Here is an 8,664-nt window from a genome sequence, read left to right on the forward strand (position 1 = left end):
TGATTTCCCATCTTTTCCAGGCTGGTTTATGTTGGTACTGGTCTAGCTGTTTAAGTTTGAGGGTTTATTATTATTATTTTATTTTTGGCAACTTTTCTTGTCATGTGTCCTTTTCCATGCTGAAATATTTTAGTATCATTTTACAATGAAGTTCAATGTGTTAACATTAGATAATGCTTCAGGTACAGTACTTTACAAAATGTGTTAATTGGGTTTATTGTACATATATTAATAAATTTTTACATTTTAATTTGTGCAACCACAAATTAATAACAATTTTACATAAGCTTGGGGTTGGTAAGATTTTAAAAATGTTTTTAAAATAAGTCTCGTATGCTCACCAAGGCTGCATTTATTTGATCAAAAATAATGTAAAGCTGTAATGTTATGAAATATTACAATTTTAAACAACAGTTTTCTATTTGAATGTTTTAAAATGTATTTTATTCCTGTGATGGAAAAGCTGTATTTTCAGCACTGTCTTCGGAGTCACATGATCCTTCAGAAAGCATTTTTGCTGATTTGCTTCTCAAGAAACATTTCTTATTATATTATTATCAATGCTGAAAACTTTTATAAAAGCCATGCTACATTTTTTCAGGATTCTTTGATAAACAGAAAGTAAAAAAAAAACAGCATTTGTAAAATTATAAAAGTCTTTACTTAATTTAATGTGTTGTTAAGGAATTAAAGTGTAAATTTATTTTAAAAGCAAACAAAAATCTTAATGACCCCAAATACGTGTTTATTATTCGTGGTACACTTTGTTAACAAAGTGAAACGTATTGGAAATTCCTACTAATAAATTAACTATTCAACACTTAACCATAGTTGTATAATGGAGCTCTCTTCAAAAATGTTTCAGTATCAATTCAATATTAGCCTTAGTTTGCATGTGTTTCCCATTATTGTGAATCCAAGTAAATATATTTATGCTGCCAGTATATTTGCAGCTTAGATGTGGCTTCTGTGCAGTGTAAAACAGCTCTAAACAGGCTCACAATGTCATGAGGGTCCCCCGCATAGTGCTGGCCCTCCACTTGCAGTGGTTCTGATGCTGGGAAGGAAATTTTGAGGTTAGACCTCTTAGAAACTCAACTGAATACCCATTTCAGTTGTTTAACTGAAAGACAGGACTTTGTTTCCCATAGCCACCATGTTGAGCATTACAATTTCCCCCATTCATTTTTCAAGACAACGGACCAATAAATTCAACTGCATTACATCAGCTAGTCCACTTTTCTAGCTAAGTCACATGGAGCTCTCGCCTTTCGCACAGAACAGCGTAGCTATGAATCAAAGGAGTGATGATGCGGTGAGAAAAGAGCGAGATGAACAGCAAACAGTGAACTGGACGGCAGAGACTCTGAGTCATCAAACAGCATCTTGGAAATCAAATAAATACGAGAGACTGGGATCAGAAGGGAGCCCCGGAGGAGATGAAAGGAATCAGTTTTCTGACACTCTCCCCGTGGGCAGATCAGAGAGCCAGAGGTGCAGGCCCTGAGAGGGGAGCGTCTCTCTGGGAGAATCTCACAGGCCTCCTCCAGAGCGCTGACCTTAAAGATGCTTCCTGTTCCTGCTTCTGCTCGCTTCATTAGCTTCGAGGAGATGGGAAAGAAAGAATAAGAGGATAGTGGAGAAATATGTATGATAGTTTTGCTGAAAAGACTTGTTAAAGCTTGTTAGGGACAACATTTTCTGATGGAGGAAAGCAGCTACCAAAATACAATATTTGCTGGTGACTAAAGAGGTTTCTAGTTAAAGGGTTAGTTCACCCAAAAATGAAAATTCTGTCATTAATTACTCACCCTCATGTCGTTCCAAACCCGTAAAACCTCCGTTCATCTTCGGAACACAAATTAAGATATTTTCGATGCATTCTGACAGCTCTCTGACCCTCCCATAGACAGCAAGGGTACTACCACGATCAACGTCCAGAAACGTAGCAAGGAGATCGGTAAAATAATCCATGTGACATCAGGGGTTCAACTGTAATATTACGAAGCTACGAGAATACTTTTTGGGCGCAAAAGAAAAAGAAATAACGACTTTATTCAACAATTCGTCTCCTCCGCGTCACCCTAGCGCCATTTTGGAGAATATCCGCTGGACGTAAACAGCGTATGTTGTTCTGTGTCAGCCGCACCACACGGATTAGGGACACTAGCTTTCTGTTCAACAATGGTCTAACCTGGTCAATTCAACAATCAATCTCTTTATTTTTTGTCTCCTCTCTTCTTCTTTTTCTTCTTCCTCTTTTCTTCCAGGTTGATTAAGTTAAGTTAGTTAACAAGCGTGGCGAGGACACTGACATGCCATCATCATGTTGTCCAGAATCCCAAAAAACAACAACAACATATATTCATAACCAACAAGGTACCTTCCTGGTTAACCTAGTTATGAAGCCAGGTGGGATACCAACTACTCGTGTAATGCTAGTCTAGACTAAGTTGGTCATTTCAACATAACTATTGTCTTTCTGTTCAGTAGTTGTCTAAACCAACCAGTTCAACAAGAAATCTAATTCACTTTTCTCCTCCTTTTCTTGTTTTTCCTTACCTCCTTTCCGTAACTCATGTAGTTGGTAAAACAGTCATGCAAGTTAAGCTGGTTAAGAAGGTTGGTGAGAACACTGGCAGAACAACATCACATTTTGGGGCCTAAAATCCAACATATGTTGATGACCATCAAGGTACATTCCTGGTTAAGTGTTCTTCTTCCTCTTTTCCTCCAGGTTAATTAAGATTAAGCTAGTAACTAGCCTGGTGAGAACATTGACACGCCATCATCATGTGTTGGGGAACAGCATCTGAAAAACCAACATATCTTGATGTCCAACAAGGTACCTTCTTGGATAAGCTAGTTAAGAAGCCTGATGGCATACCAGCATCTTTTGTAATACTAGTTAAGCCTAGGTTTCTCTTCCCTTTCTTTCTCGTCACAGCTAATGAAGCAAATCAGCTTTGCTGTTTATGCTGGTTAAGAAGCCCGATGGGCACACTAGCTTTCCATTCAATGGGAGTCGAAATTGGTCATTTCAACAAGACTATTCTCTTTTTTTTTTCCATTGTTATTTCTTTCCTCACAGCTAATTTATTAAGAGAAGTATGTTGAAAAGTAGCCGTACTGGTGAAACTAGTTAAGAAGCCTTGTGAGGGCACCAGCATCTTAAACACAGCGGGTCTTTTCAGCTGGGAGGTGAGAGAAAACTAGCAAATCAAGGGAGGATAGAGTAGTAGAAGAGACGTTATGAAACAAAAGCTCATATTTGTTTTCGCAGGGTAAATGAAAGTCTCGTCCCAGCGGTGTCCTTGACCTCCACCTCCGCCCTGCTTTGTATGACTCAAACACTGGTGTCGTCTCACCGTCTGCATAAGCCTGAATCTTTCTCCAGACAGCTTCACCCCGACACACACACACACCATCTACCAGATGGGCTCCAGAAACACCATCCTGCCGCCCCGTCTTACCGTCCGATGACACATTCCTTTATTTTACATGAGTTACGACTCTCAGGACACTCCATGGGTCTGTCCTCCTTCCTGCACGCCAAATGACTTTTGCATGAGCAAACACCTCTCTCATTTTTTTTTCCAAATAGAATTTTTGTTAATCTTTGTACTACTTTTTACATTACATTGTTTATTTTGTTATTATTATTATTTACACTTTATTATTTAATATGTGTTTTTTTATGTATGATTTATTTATTTTACATTTTATTATTTTTATACTTTTTGGGGCCCCACAGTCTGAAAACCCCTGGTCTAAGGGATAACTGAAGGTGGAGATATTTAGGTGTGCACCTGCCTGTAAGTGCAGCCAGCTGTCTGTGTGAGCTCCATGTGGCATTCGTCATGCGTGTCCTGTTATTCTCAAGAGTTTATGTTCAGTCGCTCACATGCATAGAAATAGCTGAATGGTGTGTGGCCTTGTAATCTTGGAACCTCATTCTCTCTGTTTGGATCAAAGAGAAGGTTCTCAAGATTTGTATGTGTGCATATGCATATGCAACGTGATCTCATGATAATTCGTATGTATTTTACGTAACATGTGGTTCAATAAAACGTACATTTACGCTCCTTGAGTTCTCTCCAGCGCTTGAAAGCTGATCCGATATTTACACTGGTCCTACTTCTTGCCTTAAGCCTTCTTTTGTTCCGCAGACGGTTTCCTCTTTTTTTTTTTTTTTATCCGCCATCTCTATCTTTCTGTCACTCGGCTTGCTAATGTCCGTCCTGTGCACTGAACCCGCTCTCCTCCACATCCTGAGTAGTTACACCCCTTACTGCTGATTGGCTACAAGTTTGTTTTGCTATTCGGCCCGAATCAGTTTTCTAAAGTGTTTTTGAAAAATCGCTTACCCCACCTTAAAGGGGTCTAAAAATCTAAATTGCGTATTAATAAAATTATAAAAATGCATATTCGTTGTAAACTGGTTAGGTTTAGGTTTGGAGGTTAGGTTAAGGGGTCTAAAAATCTAAATCGCTTATTGATAAAATGATAAAAATGCATTGATACGAATATCTTAATGATATAAAAGATACGTAAATATTTGTACGTTTTTTAGTTAAAAATATGTAACGTTAGCGATTTGTACGTTTTAAACGTTGAAATACATCTAAATTGTACGTTTTAGCATTAATAAAAATACTAAAATGTACGTTTTGTGCTTGTAAATGTTACATATTATTACCTACATATAAACATGAGACCAGGCTGGCATATATGTGTATATACCATGTTTTTGCATCGGGCCTGTGGTTAGATTTGTAGCTTCTTCAGTTTTTCTGTTGGTAACTGCATATTCCAAAAAAAAAAGAAAGAAAAGGATTATAACATTTATGACCCCATTATCCACAATACACACAGTGAACCACATGTCTTGGAGGGGATTTTCCAGACCTGAAATCAATTAAATGAATTCTGTGAACTGCCTTTCCCACAATTACCGCAACACACAACACGCATCACTTCATCTTAACAAATTCAAGAATTATTGGATGATCTACAGCAGACCAGATTCTTAAAAAAGTCTCGGTGCTGATATTTGTATTCATGAATGTTCTTCGCCTCGCTTAGTAACTAGATTTTGACATAATTGCAGGGAATGTGTTAAAAACTAATAACTAATAAAATGTACACCTTTTCATTGTTTATCTAATAGATGTATATTGTAAAACTAATAAACACATGTAGTAATGTAAATTAGGTGTTGTTAGTTCGAACCAGCTTATGATTTCTAGTTCAGTTGAATTTGCATTCAAATACATTTTTTTTCAAGTTAATTTTGTTGCACTATTTCCTCCCTGCATGTGGATCCTGTATTCTGTATCTCTTGTGTTTTTTTTATAGTTCTATTTTTAACACAACATCCATTACATACAGTCGCCACCATAATGGGGTTGTGCCAAAATTCTCCACCAGTCACTGTCAACAGTATAAGAGTCGACCTAGAACAGAGCAGCTACCTTTTCTTATATACATACAGATGGTTTGAAAGATCACACACATAGACTACAGTTCACAAAACTCTAGTTTAAAGGCTCGGAATTATGGGCTCCTTTAATGCTTGTGTTGTCAGTGCCATCTGTTTAAGTGTTAAAGTTTGTCTCTGGAAGTGTGGGTGTGTATTTCTCTTAACTGTGAGACAAACAGGTGTGTCTGAGAGCGAGTTTGTGTCATTTGTGCTGGTTGTACTTGTTTCAGAACTGAGATAACAGAGGGACACCTGTCCAACCAAGAAGCTCGGTTTACAAAAGAGAGGAACAAATTGATTTAAAAATGCAAAAATCGTAGCTGTCGGTCAGTTAGGATTTGCCGAATGAATCCACTCCTTGACTGGAATAGTTTATTAAATGACACAATGTCAGTTGTGATCAGATTTCCCAGTGTTACAGAAGTTGCAATCTTTATTCACTGTCTCTATGGTTACAGCCATTATCACAAGACTAGAAAAGAGCTTGACATCAGTTATTGGTTAATTTGGACAATATTCACGCTGTTGTTTGAATGGTTTAAAAGTCATAATTGTCAGTAAATATTGTCAATCCCACTGACTGTGTGAAACTAGTTTGGCTGCTGTGTAGAATCTAACTTTAAATGTGCCACCAACCCTTTCATACATTTTTGTACATAAACATTTAATAGATTTAATCTGTGAAGGGCTGCTCTTTGTCGTCTGCTGCTGGGAATTGTGTCTGTAAACCTGAAATAAGAGCCTATACTGCCATCCAAAGGCTAAAATTAAATGGAGAAAAATTGAAAAAAAAAAAAAAATAATTCAAATACTTCCGTATCTTATTAAATTACAGTATATACATACATTACCATTAGAAGAAGTCTCTTATCCTTACTAAGGCTGCATTTATTTGATAAATCACAGGAATAGTACAAAGAGGAATATTGATAAATATTACAATTTAAGATAACTGTTCTCTATTTTAATAGATTTTAAAATATAATGTATTCCTGTAAGTTAAAGCTGTATTTTCAGCACCATTACTCCAGTCTTCAGTGTCACATGATCCTTCAAAATTTGGTGCTCAAGAAACATTTCTTATTATTTTCAATGTTGAAAACAATTGTGCTGCTTAATATTTTTGTGGAAACTATGACTTTTTTTTCAGGATTGTTGAAAGTTCAAAAGAACAATTATTTTATTATATATATATTAAACATAAATGTATTTACTATCAGTTTTGGTCAATTTATTGCATCCTTACTGAATAAAAGTATTATATTCTTTCTTTTAAAAATCTTACTGACCCCAACATTTTTAAGGGAAGTGTAAAGAGTAGTTTATTATTTACATAATATACAATAATATATAATGTTTACATATATAAGGACTTTCTCTCGCTCTCCATTTCTCTTTTCTGTATCCTGAATGTGTTTACATTCACACACCTGTCAGTGCATCTTGATGTCTTTTACTGGTGACGCTTTCTGGGAAACATTGCAATAAAATTATTTACCACTAGATGGAAGGATATGACCGTTACACTATCACAGAACACTGAGAAAGGTTCATTAGGTACTTTTGTGTGTATATTTTAAATATTTGTTGGAGTTGTGGTCTTGCAATATTTATTTGTGATATGTTGTGCCTTGGTGCCTATGCTAAAGACACCAGGTTCTTTTTTGGACCCACACTTTTAAAAATAAAGGATCTGTGTTGGCATTTATGGTTCCATGAAGAAATATGGAACTCTATGGAACCTTTCCATTGCACTTAAGGTTCTTTGCAGTGGAAAACGGTTCCTTAGATTATTAAAACATTCTTCACAATAAGAATAAATGCTTCTTTTACGAAATAATAACTAAAGTAAATACGTTTTTTGTTACCTGACAAACAGCACCTGTGCTGTTCTAGAGGGTGTTTAGCTAACCATTTTCTGAAACCTCTCTGCAGTACGTGTGTGTGTGTTTTTATGACTTTGTTTTTGTCTGGCATGTGTGTCTGACCTGTTCGTTGTTGCCCGAGACAGATGGTTCTGAACTTGAGAGGTGTCAGGAGGCATGCATATGTCCATGTGTTTAATTCAGTGGCCCTCTGCCAAATTTGCCCTCAGTCATAACATTTTGGCCACTCAGCGTCTGGCAACAGCCTGTGCCAGCTTGAAGTCACTGGCATCACTTTGATGCTGGCACAAGCTGTGCACATCTGGCCTGTTGTTACTAAAGGACACAGTCATACAAAAAGGCATTCGGTTTCTCTGTCATCATTTCTGCTTCTGCAAATAAATTGCAAAGCAATGAACATGTTGAGGTGTAATTGCACTTGAAAATGTCACAGTTATTTTTGGTGTTTTTGTTGACAAGGAATTTACTCTGTACTCAAGCTAGTTTTCATTGTACAGATACATTTGCATTCAAAACGACTGCGTGCATTGATAGTTTGTTATTGATCTGCATGACGTTGATGGAAAGCCCGCTGCTGGGGAAGAGGGAGAGAAGCTACCTTAATAATGTATGTAAGCATTACAAAGACTTCTATTGTTTTGTTTGAGAGTGATTGATTTACTGAAGTACCAAAATACCCTCTGTACTTGGACAGTTTAGCTGGAGTGCAGTGAAAATAATTACTTCTATATTATAGTGGACTGTTTCTAGTTTGTGTTTTTCCAGTGTTCTATCTGATAACATTGTAATTTAGATGCGGAGACAATAGCTCTTACATAAGTGTGTTTGTAACATTTTTTTGTGAGTGTGTAATGTGTCTGAAAACACATTCTAAAGTTGTTTATCAATTCTTAACTGATCCTTTTGTTTTCTCTCTTTTATCTGAAGAAAGAACTAAAGCGTGAAATAGTTTGAGTGTAATACTCGTGTACTTCAATAGGGGTCAGTAAAAAGAATAGTTCTCTTTGCAGCTCATGCTCTTCCATGCAATAGACAGATATATGTTTAGAATAGCATACTAATTTTACAATATATAGTATGTATACTCAAATACGATAGTGTGCCCCTAACTGACGTATTGCATTTGTTAAAAAAACAATGTATGCCATGAATCAGATTGTGCTGCCTAAAATTAAGTGTGAAGTGTGACATGACATGTGGCCAAGTATGGTGACCCATACTTGGAATTAGTGCTCTGCATTTAACCCATCCAAAGTGCACACACACAGCAGTGAACACACACACACCGTGAACACA

At 36.6% G+C, this 8,664-nt stretch overlaps 1 protein-coding gene across 3 annotated transcripts in view; it reads left to right on the forward strand.

Annotated features, from left to right (window-relative positions):
• Positions 1 to 8,664, forward strand: part of gpc5c (glypican 5c) — a 131,606-nt gene that overhangs the window by 64,822 nt on the left and 58,120 nt on the right. The gene's annotated exons all lie outside the window — the stretch shown is intronic.

Source organism: Sinocyclocheilus anshuiensis, unplaced genomic scaffold (genome assembly GCF_001515605.1).
Source record: "Sinocyclocheilus anshuiensis isolate Anshui unplaced genomic scaffold, SAMN03320099.WGS_v1.1 scaffold850, whole genome shotgun sequence".
Taxonomy (NCBI): Eukaryota; Metazoa; Chordata; class Actinopteri; order Cypriniformes; family Cyprinidae; genus Sinocyclocheilus; species Sinocyclocheilus anshuiensis.